Source organism: Eptesicus fuscus, chromosome 15, assembly GCF_027574615.1.
Source record: "Eptesicus fuscus isolate TK198812 chromosome 15, DD_ASM_mEF_20220401, whole genome shotgun sequence".
NCBI classification, from domain to species: Eukaryota; Metazoa; Chordata; class Mammalia; order Chiroptera; family Vespertilionidae; genus Eptesicus; species Eptesicus fuscus.
The window spans coordinates 10,819,679-10,840,519 of NC_072487.1; the positions used below are offsets into that span (position 1 = coordinate 10,819,679).

General features: G+C 39.6%; 1 long non-coding RNA gene across 2 annotated transcripts in view; it reads left to right on the plus strand.

Annotated features, from left to right (window-relative positions):
• The window catches only part of LOC114228112 (uncharacterized), a 371,399-nt gene that overhangs the window by 260,287 nt on the left and 90,271 nt on the right, over positions 1-20,841 (plus strand). For both annotated transcript variants that reach the window (XR_008558287.1, XR_003614192.2), the window contains exon 2: positions 4,098-4,194. This is a non-coding gene — a long non-coding RNA (uncharacterized LOC114228112). The remainder of the gene's footprint in view (positions 1-4,097; positions 4,195-20,841) is intronic.

Below are 20,841 nucleotides of genomic sequence, written 5' to 3' on the forward strand. Positions count from 1 at the left end.
AGGTGTCCTGTAGGGTCTAGTAGCACAGAATCCATTCTCCCAAGCTGGCTGCTCCAGGTGTGTCCCACCCCCATGTGGGCTTCCTGTTGTAGTTGAGCCTTGTATACCTTCCTGTTGTAGTTGAGCCTTGGTTGCTGTTGGCATTTCAATGGGAGGGATTTACCCCAAGGCCCATTGGCTGCAAGACTGGCTGCAGCCACTGTGGATGGAGGGTTAGCTCTGCAGGAGCGCACCCCACTGAGCAGGGTTAACTTCAGCAGGGCTCTGGTGCCCAATCAGTGTGCCCCTTGAGTGTGTCACCTGTGGAGGTGGTTGGATGGTGCTTAGGTGTCGTTTGAATCTTCCCATCAGGTTTGCAGGCTCTGGAGCCTCCCAGGAGATGCAGGCAAGGTCAGCCACTACCTATGTTCTGCCCAGGACCTCCTGGCATAAGCTACAAAGCAATATGCTGATGGTTACTAATTGTGCTGGGCTTGGTGGTGCCCAGGAGCAGCCAAGCTGTGAACCAATGCAGGTGGCTGTTAGTGCTGGGCCTGGGTCCACTTAGTGAGAGGGACTGGACACATGAAGGCCAGATGCTACCTGTTTGGGATATTTTAGGAAAGTGTGAAGCATGAACCAAGATAGGATATTAGTATTAAAGAGCCACTGGAAACAGCTTGGATGACACTCAAGCTCGTGGGGTGGGGCTTCAGGGAATCACCAGAGATGGGTGAACAATGTGATCCAGGTTGATGGAGACTCAGATGTGGTGCCTGCCTGCCTGCTCTGTGGGAATGGGCTCAGAAAAGGAACAATGGCCTCTGCCAGAACTTTTGTCTGGAGAAACCTGCCCCTCCAGGTCTCACTCTGATGGTAGATACTTCATTCCCTTCCTGTATGTCCCTGGTGCCTTTCGAGTTGCTGCCCAAGTGCTGGAACTCAGAGGAAGTGAGTCTGAGTACGTCTGTGCATGAGCCCTTTAAGAGGAACTGTCTGGGACTCCAGAGACCTCCATCTCACTCAACCATAATCCCCACTGGTTTTTACAGCAATTATTTATGGGGACTTCTCTTCCCAGCATGGGGATCTTGAGCTTGGGGCTTGGTGTGGGGCTGGGACACCTGGCTCCTCGGGGAATTTCTGAAGCAGAGATATACCTCCAAATTTTTATCCACCACTCATGGGTGTGGGACCAGCCGGTTCTGTCCCTCCTACCAGTCTCTACTTGGCTTCTTCTTTACATCTTTAACTACAGGAGTTCTGTTCAGCTAGATTTCAGGCAGTTTTCAATTATGGTTTTTCTGTAATTTAGTGGTACTTTTTATGTTAACTACTTTTTCATTTAACACCATTTCAGTGTGGATGTGTGATTGACAGTCCAAATGGAATTTCTGAGACTTAGGTATTTGGTGTATATTTCTCCAAAATAAACAAATTGACCTTGTAATGTCAAGGAAAGTAAATATTTCTTATTTCTCGTTGTTGCCAGTTATCAAATTTGAACTTTCTAGTGAAAATTAAAATTTTGAAAATCTTTTGTATGCCACCATAAGGTTGAAAACTTCCCAATACTAAAAAAAAAATTCTGATGAGATTTATGATGCTATTAAATGTAATTTTTTGGTATAGTGTAATTAAATCTGTCAATAATTTGAATATTTGCTCAATTGGACTAGCACTCAGATTGTTATTCACATTATAGTTCTGTGGCTTACTGGATGTCTACAATTTAGCCTCAAATTCATTTCTCCATCAATAAAATGAATCTAGTAGAATTCCTTTTCAGAAAGTTTATGAATATTAAATGAAATAATATATAAAAATTAACACATTGTAGGACCTCAATAAATGTTATCACTCTTTTAATTAATATAAATCAGTGTGGTAGCATACCTGTTTCATAGGATATATTGGAGAGTAGATAATAAATTAAATGGAAAGTATCTCAAAGATAAAGAATATTAGATTCATTTTCCTTCTTCCCATTCTCCAGCATCTCACCTTCAATCTAAAAATAAAATATGCATTCTATAATAAACAGAGTGCTTGAGGGAAACAGAAACTATATCTGTTGTTTTCATAAAGGAAATGTAATATAGAGGACAGGTTAAACAGGTGTTGGGGAACTGGAATGGAGAAAGGGGGCTTTGAGGTTATACAGAGAGAGTGGGCACAGGAAGCAGCCCCACCCTTAGTGCTTGGGGACCAGAGGAAGAATCAGGATTACTAGGAACTTGGAAAAGGAACCTGTAGAGCTGAGGTCCACACTTAGTGGGGTGCTGTGCAGCCAGTGTTGGTAACTCAGGAGCTCAGTGGAGAGGCCTTAGGGAGCTCAAATTCAAGAACTCTCCGGAAGGGATGTGAACAGCCTATTGCTGGCAACTCTGAGAGGGCAGAATGAGCTGGTTCTGGAAGGACTTGGACAGACTAATTTCTGCTGCCAGGATAAAGGATGATTGTGGAAACAACACTGTCAGCAAATACTTGAGAAAGATTAAGCTCCGCCCTCCCTGCATCCTGCCTCCCCCACACCAGCCTCTCAGAGGTGCCCCCATTGTAGAACCTAACAGGAAGTCAGCTGGCAAAGAGGAAAGTGTGCAGCAACCCAGCCCCACAATCTCAGTGCAGAATATAGAAGCTGGGTTTGGGGCTGTGAACCAATAGCTTAAACACTGACAAAATTCTTAGCTAACCTCTATTGAGAGGCAAATTCGAATGGACTTCTTTGTTCCAAGAATGTACCTGAAGTGAAACTTACCAAGAGGACTTGAGATGTGAGTATTATTGGATAGACCCCGTGGACTCATTTTCATATCTAGTCTTTTGGGAAGAGAGACTCACTTGTGCCATACAGCACAATTGTAATAACTATTTTGCAGAAATAGAAATCCAGGAAGCCACCAGGAGAATGAAATAATGAAATTTGTTCTAGAGTGACTAATTTAAAATTGATCACTATAACATGCCTCCTTAAGCTTGAGATGTTTCACACAATAAGTGTGATTCACACAACCAACATTTATTTATTTATTTATTTATTTATTTATTTATTTATTTATCTATTTATTTTATTTTTTAAAGCTTATGCTTTTTTAAATTTCTTTATTGATTAAGGTATTACATAGGTGTCCTTACCCCCTCCTTAACCCACCAAACCCCACCCCCCAACTCATGCCCTCACTCCCCTGGTGTTTGTGTCCATTGGTTAGTCTTATATGCATGCATACAAGTCCTTTGGTTGATCTCTCCTCCTTACCCCCCCCTCCCCTACCTTCTCTCTGTGGTTTGACAGTCTATAATGAAAATAACATAGCTATTAAAAGAAGAGACTTGGGCTGGTGAATAAATGTGATTTCATTGTATTTTATGTTATCTCAGTGTAATTTATTTCAATAATTTTGACTTTAAAGTGTGTGTGTGTGTGTGTGTGTGAAAGAGAGAGAGAGAGAGAGAGAGAGAGAGAGAGAGAGAGAGAGAGAGAGAGAGAGAGAGGTATCTAAATATCACTACTGGTAAATTTATGAATGAGGTTTCTGTTTGCTAAATTGTCAAGGCTACTATATTATATGTTTTTCATAATAAAGTTATTAAAGGCAATAAATAAATATGTTTCAATATCATAGCATGGCTTTATTTTATGCATTAATCTTTGAGAATAACATCCACAGCATCTTAAAAAGAGACAAGTTATAACATTCAAATTATTTTTCTTTCTCTGACACACTTGCTGTAACTTGATGCTCTCATGCTTTGTTTCTTAATCTAAATGCTTTATATCATTTATTAACTAAAATCATTGAGTTTGATGTGGAAGTTGTTTTATACCCTACTTATTTCTTCCTAATATCTATTTAAGAATACCCATTGATTTACAAAAGCAAATATAATGAAATTAATGATCTGAAAATGCAAGCAATAGTGTCATCAGAGATGGCATGTCATACATTGGATGGGTTTGTGAATCTGCCGCCAGGAAATACATTTGGGATTATTTTTTCAGAATCAGAACCAGAGCAGCCAGACGGAAAATGACATAAGGACCTTGAGATAAGCACTATTGGAAGAAGCTAAGTTTTCTCCCATGTTCACAAGCATTTTTGTTTTATTTTGTTTAGGGAATCCTTTGGAGATGCTTTCAAGATGTAGAACCCTTACATGTGAAGTACCCCAAATGAAGTTGGAGCATCCACATTGAAATCACTTCATGTTATGGTAGGATGACATGATTCTTAATATGTTTGCCTTTGGAAAATGTGATGAGAAGTGTGTGTGTAAACAAAATTATGAAGGTTTGCAACCCAATACATAAGTTTGAGATTCAAAAACAACTTTTTTCATGGTTTTGCAATGATTATGTTATAGATCCTTAAGAGGGTTGGGCACAATAAGGAACTCAAATGTGTTACTGTTAATGTCCTATGATAGTATTTACATTATATTAGTCAATAGGTCAACACACAGCTGGAGGATGTAAGTACTGTCCTCACAGTACTGATGTTCAAAACAGAGTTCAGAGAAATTATCCAGGGTCTTATAGCAAGTAAGTGGAACAAGAGGGATTTAACTCTATGCTCTACTAATTCTACTGTCATGTGACAGGCAAGGAGCCAAAGAATTAACATAGACTCCTCAAGTTTAAGGGGACATTTGGAAAAGAGTCATAATTGCCTTCCCTCACACAAAGTGAAGGAATTGTCTTTATATTTTCACTGCTTTTGAAAAGAGAAAGAGTTCTGTAAGTCTTGACTAGTTACAGAGATAACAGTGGTTCAAAGAAATTGAAAGTTATAGAAAAGCTGACCAGAAATGTGTGCTATAATTTCCCCATTCACCTTTGCTATGAAATGAAAAGCTGTAGTAGGCTTCCTCTGTACAATACCCTGTCCTGGCTGATGATATACTTTAGTGAAAATAGTGCTAATCCTTCCTTCACAGCTAACTGGTACACAACTCAAGTAATTTGACTCTCGTCTCCCTTCTCTGTTACTTGTACCATGAGGTTGCTGCAAGATTCCACTGAAATAAGAGGTAATAGATGGAAAGCACCTAAAATTATTTCTGGCACCTAGTCGATGTTCAATAAATAGAAGCCATATCAAAGACCTATTAAAATATAAGCCATTATTTTGCTGTAGGTCTATCCATGAAAATGTGTAATTAAATAAGTGTTTATGTGAAATACAATATTATGGAGAATACATTTGTTTGGGGGAATTGCTGATGGTTGATTGCAAACTTTAGATATTTAAATGCATTTTAGGGGATTAGTTTACAGTTGGCAGAACATAGGTACTTTTGTTCTAGAGACTTGGCAGTACCACTGGGTATAGTGGATCTAGCTGTCATGCCTAAAAATTCTCTACCACGTTTTTCTAGCGATTGCAAACCAGATACCCACTCTGTCCCCTTGTGTCCAATTTGCTTGGGTTATTCCACAGTGACATCTTGGGAGCCTGTGAAGCATTCTCTCATGGCTTTCGTGCTATAGAGCCTTGCTTCTGTGTTGGCAATAATCAGCAATATTTCTGTGAGAGCAGGCACCATGCCTGCAGTTGAAGATTACATTTTAACTTTCTAGGTTGTGTAAAGGGGGAAAAAAGCTAACTTTCACTGTGAATTTCTGAGAAGAAGCCTTCAGTCACCTTCAGTTCCAATGTGAGGTTCATTTCTTTTTTCTTTGATGGTGGAGTAAATGCCTGTAAGATTAATGAATGCTATGAAGATATTAGGCTGGAATCGCCAACATCAATAGACAAAGGTTCCCTCCCACAGCACTTTGGGAAGGGAAGCTAGGCCATTCCTTATTTCAGCTATTTTCAATTATTTTACATTCTCAAAACAACTGCAAATTTGTCCATGCCCCTCCAATACTGCATTTCTTTTCAATTCAAGAGTTTTGCATTTATGCAGAAAATATTAACAACTCCAAATTTCCACTTTACATCCAGCTTTGGGTTGAGTTAAAAAGTTATTGTTGTTTCTTGACAATAGAATTTTAGTCACTTAGGGCCTCATTTCTCGTTGCTGTTTCTCTGTAATGACCCTGTATTTTGTTTCATGCCTTACTAACTCTAAGGTAGTGAATTACTTCTTTTAATCTCAGTAATCTCATCATAAGATGAGGATCGTAACAGTTACATTGCAGACATTTAAAGATTACAAAAAGTACGTGTAAATCACCTACTTATTAGACTATCACTAATGATCTTATATTGTAGCTCTATATCTAGATCTGCGAGTAGGTTTGATAATATGTGAATCCCCAAAACTCCTTGGAATCTTCCAGAATAAGGACAAATTTTTTTCAAAATATTGGATGTCTTATGAAGGGGTGTTGTTATGGGAAGCCTCAACTTGGACATAGTGCCGAAACCAGGAAAATAAACATTTTATTTTCTAATTATCAGGCCAAGGAAACTAACTAGGTTTGTTCATATTACTTGTATGGTAATGTGCCTTTATCATGAGCTTTTTCATATTTGTATCTCTAGGCCGAATAATTTCTGAAGTTTTAAAGTGTTTACAAACCTGGAAAGCTGATAAAATACATAGAGTACAGGATGTTTTTCTCAGGATCTTGCTTTTGTAGGACAGGTTGGGCTTGGGTTCTAAGCGTCCACATTTTATACATAATTATTTAGAACAGGAACAATTCTGCTATACACCACTAACTGGGGCTTAATATTGTTTTCCTTGAAGCTTTAAGTTTTACACAATCTTTTTCTGGAGATGTATTATTATAGATCAAATTGAACAACTTCAATATCTGTTAAGATACATGATTAAGAAAAAGATATGCTTCAATAATTTGGCAGTAGAGTGGCTTGGCAATGATTTTTTTACCCCATGAACATGTAAGAAGTTAATAGAACAAATAAGTAGAAATAAATAAATACCATCCTAGTTAATAACAACAGGAGTTCCAATTTAGTTAATGCTTATCAAAAACCTAAAAACTGGTTTATTTCATGGGCATTTATTTATCGAATCTTCATTCTAGTTCTTTTTAGTAGTTATTATCCCCATTCTACAGATTAATGAAAATAGCTTTATAAAAGTGAGGGGCTCAACAAGTTATAAAGTTACGAAATGATAGGGCAAGGACTTAATCTTGGCACCGAGTCGGTATGCAATTGGGACAGCTGCTTCCTAATCCTAGGATAACTCAATTTTCCAGTCGTGAAGGGTTTTATTTTATGGCAGCCAATAGCATAAGTACATAGGGAACAATCAGCCTGCATTTGTTTTGTTTAAGCTCTTAAACACTTAATTTACCATCACCTTTGAAGTTAGATGTTGAAAAGCATCAGTAGCATAGGGCTATTTTATCTGCTTTGCAAGGCTATTCAGAAATTTTCTGAAAAAATGTCTCAAGTATCTTCTGCAAATTCTTGTTGTTTTTTGCCAATGTGCTTATTGATTTTCATCAGATCTGCTGTGTTTGAATATCCTCTCTCAGTTAAATAAACTATCGGAGTTTTCCCCCAGCGCAATACCTGGGAATATGATCTTCCCTAAAAAAAATTATATATATTCAATTTATATCTAGGTTTGACTGTGTGTCTAAGTTCTACCCAATGGAGTTGGAGCTACAATAATTTGTGCCACTTCTAGGTCACATTCTTAAAGGTTCTATGCATATGCTTCTCCTCTTTCTTCCTCTAGTAACTTGGAAAATGATTGTGGGGTGGGATGTCCTGGCGAGTCAACTTATATCTTATAGACAAGGACAGCTGTCTAAAGATAAAAGAACAACATAGAAGCAGTCTGGCTTCTTGGTTTAATTTATAGAGCAAAACAGTCCTGATTTCTTCCTGCTGAATGTTAGGTGAAAGATAAATCAGTTTGATTTGCTTAGCCATTGCAACTAAGCCATTTTACATGACAGAATATACACCCGAATGAATTAATGCATTCTCCCATAAATGTATTAGCCATGAATGTCCTACATTCTGTGACCCTTTGAGAAGCCCATCTCAGCCTGGGAAGAAGCACAAGGCCCTTAAATAAAGGACACTGTGACAGTTATCTGGCTGTTGTGTATCTAGGCTTTGGAGCATCTCACCTTGCTCATCTTACTTTTCATGCTATTCTCCTGGCCATCTTCCTCTGGCCCTGTTTTCCTTTTAGTCTGTCCTGTTCCAGAGTAGTACATAAATGTGTTACTTTTTCAACTCTTCTTGCTACAGCATTTATCTTTCATGCATTCACAGTGTGAAGAAGGCAAATCTTAGATAATAGGAATAATGAACCCTCAGATGAACTTCAGTGCACTGGTGCTGCTTAAAAACATTCCAAGTAAACTTAAAAAAAATACATCAGGTTATCCAGATAAAATTTTTCTACAGACTACATTAAGTAGACTTCTTAACTTCTGATACCTAGATAACAATGTCCAAATCCACACATCCTATGAGATTTTCTTCATTGTTTCTTCACTTCACTCAATCCCTCACCTGGTCTGTCCTCATTTGCATCCAGGACAAAACTAAATTTTGTTTTTCACATTGATTATGTACCTTTGAATCTTTATTTTAGAGATTTTAAATATATAGTTAATTTTGTAGTAGCCAAAGAATGCCTTAATGCCATACAGATGCAGCGTTCTCCTAGCTCCATAATCTAGTCTTTAGCTGCATTTCCACTATAGAGCATGCTCCCTTCCAAACTACTGGTTTGACTACTATATTGGCACTCTGGGACCCAGCTTGACTTCCTTTGGCTCTTTCTTTTCCCTCTTAATAATGCAGTGTTTGCATCTTCTGACTAGCAGAGTGCATGCTTAAAATATGTGCCTTAAACCATCTCACAGTTGGTTGACAACTAGAATGGCAGTATTTTATTATTCTCTGTCACTCCCTTGATGCTTCTTCTGTTTCTGAGCATATTTGTTGGTGCTTTCAACTTAATGGTCTACACACAGTATTTCACTTATTTTTATTTTAAAATATATTTTTATTGTTGATAGTATTATAGATATCTCCCATTATCCACCCCCTTTACCCCCTCCTCTCAGCCCCTACCCCCCCCCCAGGTCTTTACTACCCTATTGCCCGTGTCCATGGGCTATGCATGTAAGTTTATAAGTTCTTTGGTTTATGTCTTCTCATCCCCCCAACCCCATATTGAGATATGTCAGTCTGTTCCATGCCTCCATGCTTTGGGTCTTATTTTGTTGGTCAATTCATTTTGTTCATTAGGTTCCACAAATAAGTGAGATCATGTGATACCTGTCTTTCTCAGATTGGCTTATTTCACTTAGCATACTATTTTCACAGTATTTTCTTTAAATCCTCTAAAGCACTGAGGTAAGTATAATGACCACACTTTAATCACTGACTCAGCAAACACTTGCTTAGCATTTCTTTTGGGTCAGGCATTGTTTTAGGCAACTGGGGAAGGAAGATTATCAATAAACCCTCTAGTTGCTCACTCTCAAATAGGGAAGATAAGTGAAATGTGTGTTATTTTAATCTTCTAAGTGTAATAGTATAAATCTTAAGTCTTAGGGGCAAGGATCAGAGAAGAAAATTGCTCAGTTTTCTTGGAGAGGGAAGAAGGATATGTTTCATGGGGATTCTACCTCAATTCAATGTAAGAAGAAAAGTAGGCAGATTCTGGCATATTGGATGATTGTTTTCATAATATCATAGATAGTTAATGGCAGAACAGAGATAGGGATTCACACAGGTACTTCTGATGTAACAGCCCATGCCATCAGCAATTCTTACTGCAGAGTTGTTTTTTTTACTATTTCTGCAATTGAATGCTACTCACAAGTTTGTACTCCTTGCCCCCATCAGTATTCCTCTTGCTTCTCAGTTATAGTTATACTATAGTTAATGGTGGAGATAATGTACAAAGTTAGGATTTTTCAAGGAAATAACATCCAGATCTTTAGCTTCCATATGTACTCTTAGCTAAGAATGGTCCAAATGAGATTCCACTTATGACCTCTCAGTTCTAGGTTCCCCACCTTCTCTTTCACAATCCCTTTTCTCTCACTTTACAAAACAAAGATATGCTTCTCACTCTTCTCCTACTTCCAGGGTATGCCATCTTGGGGTTAAAAACCTTAGTGATAATCAGCTAAGGGAAGATTTAAGAATAAAGTGCAGCTCCCAAAGAGATAGGTCCAGGAAAGCAATCTAAGTAGCTCAGGGAAGAAATAAACTGGAAACACCTTATTTATTCAGGTGGCAAGCTTATGGCAATGCTACTGTCTTCAAATACCTGTTGTCTACCACTCGATCAGTCATCCATTCCTCTGCTCCTGCCTTTTTTCAGACTCCCTCTTGAAGGTGGAAGCCTCAAATATCTACATACCCAAGGTTTGGTTTTTATATATTTATAGCACATAATAAGCCAGACATTATATGATTTAGAACTTATAAGTACATGCTAAATTTGTGTTTGATTTCAACTTTGAAAAGTTAGGTGTGTGTGTGTGGATCGGGGGGAGCATGCATACAGTATATATATCTCCTATCTAATAAAAGAGTAATATGCAAATTAACCACCACTCCGCTACACCCACAAGCCACGTCCGCAAGCCAATCAGAGCAAGTATGCAAATTAACCCAACCAAGATAGCTTCGGCCACAGAGAAAACAGGAGGGAGGCTTGGGTTTCCCAGGTGATAGAGGAAGCCGAGCTTTCCACACACCCTGGATGGCCCAGGCCTCTGCTTAAGGCTACAAAGTTTCAATTATAGAAGGTAAATAAATCCCCTGCCGCCAGGGAGCAAGCAGAAGGCTTGGCTCTGCTCCAGGCTACAAAGCTTCAATTGTAGAAGATAAACCCCAGAAACCAGAGCCTCTGCTTGGGTCGCCGGGGGGTGTGGCCAGCCTGCAAACCACCACAGGCCCCTCGCCCAGGCCGCCCCACGCCCCAAGGGAACCCCCACCCTGATCTGGGACACCCTTCAGGTACCCCCACCCGTGTACCAGGCCTCTATCCTATCTAATAAAAGAGTAATATGCAGATTGACCATCACTCCGCAAGATGGCTGCCTCCATGTGGTCAAAGATCCTACCCCCAAGTGGACACAAGATGGTCACCACAAGATGGCCAGCAGGGGAGGGCAGTTGGGAGGGACCAGGCCTGCAAGGGAGGGCACTTGGGGGCGATCAAGACAGCAGGGGAGGGCAGTTAGGGGTGACCAGGCCGGCAAAGGAAGGAAGTTGGGGGCAAACAGGCTGGTAGGGGAGCAGTTAGACATCAATCAGGTTGGCAGGGGAGTGGTTAGGAGGTGATCAGGCTGGCAGGCAGAAGTGGTTAGGGGCAATCAGGAAGGCAGACAGGCGAGCAGTTGGGAGCTAGTAGTCCTGGATTGTGAGAGGGATGTCCGACTGCCCGTTTAGGCCCGATCTGGTGGGACATCCCTTGTGGAGCCCCAGATTGGTGAGGGTGCAGGCTGGGCTGAGGGACAGCCCCCTGTGCACGAATTTCATGTTTCATGCACCGGGCCTCTAGTATGTATATATATAGTGTGTATATATGTGTGTGTGTGTTTTCAAAATTATGTCAAAGAGAAATAAATACATGTGAAGATCTCCAACTAATTAGGGTTGTTTTTTTAGGAAGCTGCTCAGGGAGGGTAGGAGGAGACATATCCCCAAGTGTACACCCTTCCCCAGGCTTCCTACCTCCAAGCATTTTCAGGTTTATTCATGATGTGATTGGACATCTGCCTTTTGGATATCTCAAACATTAGTGTCAAACCTTTGAAAATAACTATCACCCAAATATATTGCAATGCTATCATTCTCTACTTAATTTTACCATCACATTTTTACTGAATAAATTAAAAGCTTATTTATAGACCGTTAGTTTTATAAGTTAAAAAATGGATGCATATAAAAGGTTTTAGGACTCATATATTAAATGAATAAATGAATGAAAGATTTATGCTAATGTAAAAAGCAAAATGATGAGTTTTAAATCTTTCTTGAGAACATGAGTACAATTATACTACTGTAATATGTATAAGTATTTGTCTGGTTTTGAAGATCTATTTCCTGATTCAGTGAGCTTACTTTATCTTGCCTGAGTGTATCACACTGTATTTGATAATTTAATTCACAGTATCATTACCACGTAAGTGCCAAGGAGGTACTCATGGTGTTGTCACTGTATGTTGCTCCAAGCTGTGTCACAGAATCAGTGAGAAAAGAATAAGAGTAGAGCTTTTTTTTCTTCTCAGTTTTGAAGAGTGACAGTAAAATTGTGCTTGCAGCATAGTTCAATATCTAGATGCTGCCTTAGAATTCAAAAGAAGTGTCAGGCTTCTCACCCCTTTCTGGCATTGGTCATCATCTCTATGCTTTTTTATAGCCTTTGAGCAAATGACCGGGTAGCAAATTTTGTCACTTTATATCCCATAGTAAACTTCATTACTGAATTAGCTTATTTCCCTTTACCTTTTCTATCTTTCCTCTCCTCTCCCCTCCCCTCCCCTCCCCTCCCTTCCCCTCCCCTCCCCTCTCCTCTCCTCTCCTCTCCTCTCCTCTCCTCTCCTCTCCTCTCCTCTCCTCTCCTCTCCTCCCCTCTCCTCTCCTCTCCTCTCCTCTCCTCTCCTCTCCTCTCCTCTCCTCTTTTTCTCCCTCTCTTTGTCAGAAGGGAAAGTGGTGGTAATTTGGGGTACAGAGGTAAGTATGAGTGTTCCTTTTAAGATGCATTAGTCAATTTTCTTCTTTGCATGAGCATTTAAAGCAGAAAGTGCATAAATAAAATTAATTGCATAACTATCTAGACACCTGTCAAAATCTTGACATGTTCAGTCCCTATAATTGGCATTATATATTCAAAGTAAGTTTTGCAAACAGCAGGAGCACAGCTGTGTGAGAGCTGCCTATTAAATAGAGGCAATCTGTGATGATGGGAGGTCTGTCAACAATTCTTCATAGTTATCACAAGCAAGAGGCAGAGTCTCACAGATCCGCCTTCCCCATTGCTGTTTCTTACACATACACACATACAAAGGGCCTGTTCTATGATTTTCTACTGTGATCTTATTAAATTTCTTGACATGTAACTAAAACAGCTGTTAGTTAAGACAATACTTGCTTTAATAACAAAAAACACACACCAAGATATATATATAATTTAAGCACAATAGAATTTTATTTCTTAGTCATTTGAAGTAAAAATTAGATGGCTGGAACATGATCAACTCTTATTCAAATAGAGTTTCAAAGATCTGGGCTCCTCCCATCTTCTTTCTTGCTATTTTAAAAATGTGAATTTTAAGATCACCCTCGTTAGTTTCATTTAGCTGGTAGAGGGGGAAAGGCACAAGGAAAACATGTGGGGCTTCCTGTGGGCCAAACTCAGCAGTGGTATCCCCCACTTTCACTCACATGCCATTGGCCAGAGCTCACCAATGCAATGGAAGCTAATTAGTTTTGCAACCTCTGACAAACACAGTCACAAACAATGCTGGGCCTCACTAGAGCTAAATTTTTATAAAGACTAAAGACTAAAAGAGAAGTTGGTCCATTCTGCTTTTTAATATAGACTGGGTTGTAAAAAACTACAGGTTTTAATAAAGGTAAACACCAGCTTTTAGTTCAGAAGGAATTCAGGAAGGTGGGGATAGACATTTTCTGCAGTCATTCATTCATTTATCCCACACACATTTATTAAGTACCTTCTATACACTGGATACTCTACTTATCCTTGAAGACAAGAGAATAGAAACTCTGCTCCCATGACCTCATATGTGAGTAGGAGAAGCAAGCCCATCTATAATAATAAAAGTGTGATATGCTAATTAGACCGGGCAGCCGAACAACCTTCTGGATGAAGCTGTGATGAAGCTGGGGCTGCGAGGGCTGAGGCAGCCATTGTGGCTGTGAGGGCTGAGGCCCTTTCACGAATTTCGTGCATCGGGCCTCTAGTAAAGTAATAATTGATTATATTATCATAGTTACAATTCTGTGAAAGCATAGTTGGTTTAGTGATTATCTCTATGTAGAGAGAGCAGGGAAGACCATGTAGAAGAGAGGCCATTTAATCTGGGGCTGGAAGCATGTCTTTTCAGGTAGAGGAGAGACTTTTAGGGAGCATTAAACTCATGGTCAAATATATGAAAAAAGGCTGGCAGCCAGGGGTATGAAAGAACATGGCATAAGCAGAAATACAAAGTTCTTGTGTATGTCTGGAAAATAGTTTCTTTATAATAGGATGTAGGGGTCTAGGGAAGCCAGTTTGTGAAAGGTGATTACAGGCTTAAGGGTGAGTGGAATAGTAGGTCTTTGAGTGAGGTCATAGCAGAGGAAAGAGTGGACAATCTTCCTGTATGTCACTTCTTCACTGTCAGCACCCCGAATCTTCAATAGCTTTCTAAATGCAGACCATAAAGCACTCCCCCTCACTCGCTCCTGTGGAGCTGCAAAAGGGATACAGCAACACACACAAAATTTTCAGAAATAAAATAAGTGGTAGGGAAGTAATGGAAAAAAACAAAAAAACCAAGTGCTTTCTTTATTATATTTATAATATTATAATAGTTTCAGGAGAAGCAGAGTTTATTGACTTTAAATTTAAGTTGCCCTCACATAAATATGACAGAGCAAAGTATCTTGTTATTGAACACTCCCTGCTTCATGGTTCAATTACTGCTTAAGATCGCTTGTTTCTTAGCCATATATATTCCAGAGTAACAGGATGGGAAAGTCACAGAGATGTGAAATAATATAGTGTGCCTTATAGTGCATAGTATATGATATTTATAATAAAATTTGAGAGTAGAAAATGAATTGAAGAGAAATAATTAAGAAAAAAGGAACCAGTGCTTAAAGGTTTGGAAAATTCTCAGGCTATCCGCATTACAAAAAATGAGGAAACATGTATTTTACATTAAAGTTGTGTCTGGATAATCATTCTATGAAGAGATGGTCTGGGGGTTAGTCCGCTGTCTCAGCATAAGTCAGGCATAGAGATGGGATTATATTGGCATAGACCCTGACTGCCAGTTTGGATTAAAGGGGGCAGAGACTGGATGAAGTAAAGGAAGGTTTTGGACTTCTAGCATCCTACAGGACAGGACAATGCTATGCACTATCCAACTGTGACCACGCCTTGTCCTTCCAGAAAAGGAAGAATGGTCCAGAGGGTAATTCAGAGATCAGCCCAGGGCTAGAGGGGCAAGGCTGCCAACCACAACCAGAGCAGGGCTTCCTCCAAGGCCTCTTCCCCAGCGGGTCCAGAACGGGGAGCTGCTACCCAGATGAACCTGGAAGCCAGCACAGAAAGCCACAGATGATTCTCCTCGAGCCTTGAGATCCAATGCAATTTGCCTCGCTAGATTTTGGACATTCTTGGGACCCTTCCCCCCTTTCTTCTTTTTGATGCCTCCCTTTTGGAATGTCAAAGGCCTGTGCTATGTCTGTTCCACCACTGCATTTTGGAAGTGCATGTCTGGTTTCATAGGATCACAGCTGGAGAGAAATTTTTCCTCAGGTTGAATCATGTCTAGAATCATACCCACATTAGACTTAGATGATATTGAGATGAAACTAGACTTGGATTTCTCAAATGGTTGGGTTACGATTTTTGGGAGCTATTGAAATGGGGTGAATGTATTTTTCAGACAGAGGATATGAATTTTGGAGGACAGAGGGCAGAATACTATGTACTGAACACCCCCCTCCCCAATCTGTAATTTGAAGCCCTAACCTTCAATACGACAATATTTACGAATAGACTCGTTAAGGAGGTAATTGAGGTCATAAGGAAAGGATCCTAATCCAATAGGACTGCTGTTCTTTAAAAGGGCAGGAAGCAGCACCAAGAGTGTATCCCCACAAAGGCAAGGCTATGTGAGGATACAGTGAGAAGATGGCTGGCCTGCAAACTAGGAAGGGATCTCTCATCAGAATCATATCTGTCAGAATCTTGATCTTGGACTTCTAGCCTCCAAAACTGTGAGAAAATAAATTTCTGTTGTTTAAGCCACCCAATCTGTGGTATTTTTTTAAATGGCAGTCTCAGCAAATTAACAAAATGTGTTCAAATGTGACTGATCAGTTATCTATACTAATAAAAGCCTAGGTGGCCCTTGTGCCCTCATGCAATGCCCTCACATCATCACAAGGTGGCCACCACAAGATGGCTGCCACAAGATGGCCACCACAAGATGGCTGGCAGGGGAGGGCAGTTGTGGGCAATCAGGCTGGCAGGGGAGGGTAGTTGGGGTCGAACAGGCCAGCAGGGGAGGGCAGTTGGGGGTGATCGGGCTGACAGGGGAAGGCAGTTGGGGGCCATTGGGCCAGCAGGGGAGGGCAGTTGGGGGCAATTGGGCCAGCAAGAGAGGGCAGTTGGGAGTGATCGGGCCGGCAGGGGAGCAGTTAGGCATCAATCAGGCCGGCAGGGGAGTGGTTAGGGGGCAATCAGGCTGGCAGGCAGGCGAATGGTTAGGAGCCAGCAGTCCTGCATTGTGAGAGGGGTGTCCGACTGCCGGTTTATGCCCGATCCTGAGGGTTTCAAGATTGAAGAGGGTGGAGGCTGGGCTGAGGGACACCGGGCCTCTAGTGTGATTATAATAATTAATAATAGTGATATTTACCATGTGTCAGGTAATGCAAGCCCCATATGTACATTATCTCATTAATGCCTTTAAAACCCTTGGTGGTATTTCTCATCATCACTCTTTTACAGATTAAGAAACCAGGTCAAAGGAAAATCACTGCAATTTCTGGCAAACTCATTATTATTCCCCTACTAGAGGCCCTGTGCACAAAATGCGTGCACTCGGGGGGGGGGTTCCCTTCAGCCTGGCCTGCACTCTCTCCCAGTCTGGGAGCCCTCGGGGTATGTCCGACTGCCCCGCGGGGAGTGGGCCTAAGCCAGCAGTCCTACATCCTTAGTGCTGCCATGGAGGTGGGAGTGGCAACTGTCACTGCCGCTGTGCTCGCCAGCCATGAGCCCGGTTTCTATCTGAATGGCGCTCCACCTGTGGGAGCACACTGACCACCAGGGGGCAGCTCCTGCATTGAGTGTCTGCCCCCTGGTGGTCAGTGCTTGTCATAGCGACCGGTCGTTCTGCAGTTTGGTCAATTTGCATATTAGCCTTTTATTATATAGGATAGTAGTTTCCATGTACCATCTGCAAAGAGCTTAACTTCTCCGTGTTTCAGTTACACTGTTCATTAACTGACAATGATATATGTGTTGCCCTCTTTAGATGGTTATTTGCGTGATTTAAGTAAAATGACTTAAGCAGATCCATTGTATAAATGTCTTTGTTAGCATCACTTATTTTGGTGACCTCCTATTCCCACTCAAATCATTGACTTTTTACAAGACTTTTCTTAAGACATCACAATACTATTGTCAAAGTATCTTCCTTTAGAATTTTCTTATGTAGGCTTTTGTTCTGACTACTGACTTGTCATTAGTAAAAGAATTGAAATGTAAGTCTGTCTTTAATAGCATTCTTCTTTTTAGATGATGGGAGAAGATTGGTTTCATTAATTTGATTTCATTAATTTATACCTGAAGGATATTAATAGAAATATTCTGAAATATTCTGAAAACAATTTTATATAGAATAGTCAAAGGGACTGCACCATGAAATAAATTTATAGGTCTTAATATCAATCTTATTTGTTAATTCCATGCTGTTTTTTCCTCCCTTTCCAACTGTCTTTGTAGAATAAGATATTTATTTGTCTGATATGGTTCTATAAGTTTTAATTAGCTTCTAGAACAAAGCATTATTTTTGTTCTAGTGTTCTCTCTTTTCTTATGTAACAATAAGTGTCTAGTGTTCTCTCTTTTCTTATGTAACAATACCTTGTTGTTATTTGTTTTGTGGGGTTTTTTTTTGCAGGGGGAGGGGAGTGAGGACGTGTTTGGTACTTCAGATAATTTCAGTAGAAGGTTTTCAATTTCTGGCAAACAATTTAAGTGTAAAGTGATCAGATGAGCTTAACAATCAGAAATAACTTTCAAAGATGTTAAAACATTAATGCAGATAAAAATTATAATTAACCCCTTTATGACTCCAGAACATATATTCATTAGCCAACTTGGTTTAGTTGCAGAGGCTAATTGATTTTTACCAAATAAATGTGAATAGATTTCTTGCCATGTGTATTTTGACCCCCCCCCCATCATTATGCTATGAAAATATTAAGAATTTAGGTATTCCTATTTTTATGCAATTATGAAAAAAAAGGATTTTGAATGTTTGTATGCATCAAGGTTTATCATATTGTATTATTTAATTTTTATATTGATTCTTCATTATCATCTTGATCTAAATCTTTTTCTATATCTTAATTATGGGAGGGACAGAACAAGGAATAAGGAAAAAAAATAGGTCATATAACTGAATACTGCATCAAGAACCCCCTTTAACACAGAATGGATTGACAGTTCAGTGTTTGAGATTACTGGTAAGGATTTTGGGGTGGGAGAGGTGTTGTATGCTGTTATCCCATTTGAATGTCCTCATAATTGTAAAGATACTGGGATATTTGAAAAATTGAAGTCCTTAATCTCATGTATAATGTGTCAATTCCTTCCTTAATGTCAGTTACTGAAAATGTCTTCCAGAAATTTATAGGTCACATCATATATATTCTTTTGTATTATTTTGAAATTAATCTTGAAAAAAAGTAATTTTAAAACAAAAACTAAAGACAAATATTGATGAGTCTTTAGATGAGTCTTGGGTTTTTGACAGTTTCTCTTAAAAAAAGATAACTGTAAAGTGATGGCATAATACTTTAGCAAAATAAAAACCATTATCAAACTTCAGATCTCAGAAAACAGGGAACATTCTACTTTAAATGGACAGCATTTTTATCATGATGCATTTATTCAGTAGACAATAGCTCCATTACCAAAGCAATCTGAATTAATCTGAAATTGAATCACTCCTTGCACAAACATTGGGGAAATTGAAGCAATTTTAGATTAAGATATATAAATATCATGCTGTAAACTTTAAATTGAATTCAAAATAAATTGAACTCTTTATTGTCTTTTATTGTTTTAGCTTTTTCTGCCTTTGTTGCAAAGAGCAAAGTTATAGGAGGTTTTTAAAAATATACCTGTATACTGGAATACCAAATATAATATCAGGAAAAAAAAGATAACCTGAATTTTATAGCAATTGAAATTATTTTTGTTTCCTTTAAAACAGAAAGTATTGTGTGTGTTTTTCATACTCAGCATAAAGTTATTTACAGCTTGTGACAGAATGGAAAAGAAATAAGCCCTTGACATCAAAGTTTAGTCAACCTGTCAGTCAAAATCAATTAAAGAAAATGCACAGAAGTAGGCATTTATCTGATGGACCCTTCTAGCTCACATTATTAGTCATTTAAAGGCTCTTTCTAGGAGACTCATTAGCTTGCCTGTTTGCAAATGACTGCCACTATCTGGGCAAACTGCCTTTAGGTTCTATTTTGCTGGTAGTGTTCTCTTGAAAGACAGCCATGTTGATCAGCATACGGCAATGTAATAGGAGTTGACAGTCATGTGCCTGCCAAAAATTATACAGAAAGAAATAAGAGTTGTAATTTTCAAATAGCTAAATGTATTTTTCTCCCCAAATCTTCACAATAGCCAAAAAAAACTGTTACACTTCTCTCAGTCCTCCCCTGTTCTGCCCCAAATATCTCAACATCCTCATAAAATCTTTATTCCTGCCTGGTGGACTTACTGTATAAGCCCGTCAGGTTTCTATAGCATATACATTCTGTCTTCTTCTGCTATTATTATTTCACTAATGCCTGAAGGCAAAACAAGCAAATTCATTAACAACAAGAAATATGTTTATAAACAGCTACTGATAAGTTAGTAAAGAGTTCTTATGTAACTGGTGGCTGAGGAGACTAGAGATTTAGGTTTAAAGAGAGTTTTTGAAACCTTGCAACAGGTGTCTGGGCTTAAACGGAGGATTTCAGGGAACCCAATGAAGCAAGGGAGTGCCATGATGAGATTATATCTTAAGAAGATCCTTCTGGCAGTAGTATGGCTAATATATTAGAAAGATGTAAATAAGACAAACAGACTGTGTAGCAGAATATCTATACTAATAAAAGGATAATATGCTAATTAGACCAGACATCTTCCAGACGACCTTCCAGATATACTTCTGGACAAAGACATGGTGGCAGGACCGAGGCAGAGGCGGTTAGGGGTGATCATGCTGGCAGGGGAGAGCAGTTAGGGTGATCAGGCTGGCAGGGGAGAGCAGTTAGGGAGATCAGGCCGGCAGGCAGGAGAGCAGTTAGGAGCTAGTGGCCCCGGATTTCGAATCAGACATCCCCCAAGGGGTCCTGGATAGGAGAGGGTGCAGGCCAGGCTGAGAGACCCACCCCACCCCCCCCCCTGGGCATGAATTTTGTGTACCAGGCCTCTAGTTCTAATATATATAAGAGAAGTAATTAGGATCCAAACTAAAGCAGTAACAATAAAAATAGGGAATAAGTAATAGAGTTGAGAAATATTGGAGTAGTCATTCATTAAGCTTTGTAACAAGATGTTAGACAAGAGGGATAAGTAGGAGGCTAGAATGAGTTCCTGATTCTCCACATAGGTTAGGATGATACAGGTCGATTAAGTTATAGGCAACAGAAACACCAGAAAAGGTGTTATGGGCCAGCCCCCTGAGTCGGAGGAAGAGGGCTGTTCCCTCCTTGGTTCTTGTCAGTCTCATAGGAAAGACTTTAAACCAGTGACAGACAGCAGCATTGTAATAAAGGAAATTTATTAAAGGAGTAAAGCAACTAAATATGTCAAAGAAGCAAGGTAAGCAAATCTATCAAAATACATCTGGCTTATGCAGCACAGATGCACTTCTCAGCTAATCTGAGAAGCATTGCCCAGTGGAGGTTTAGC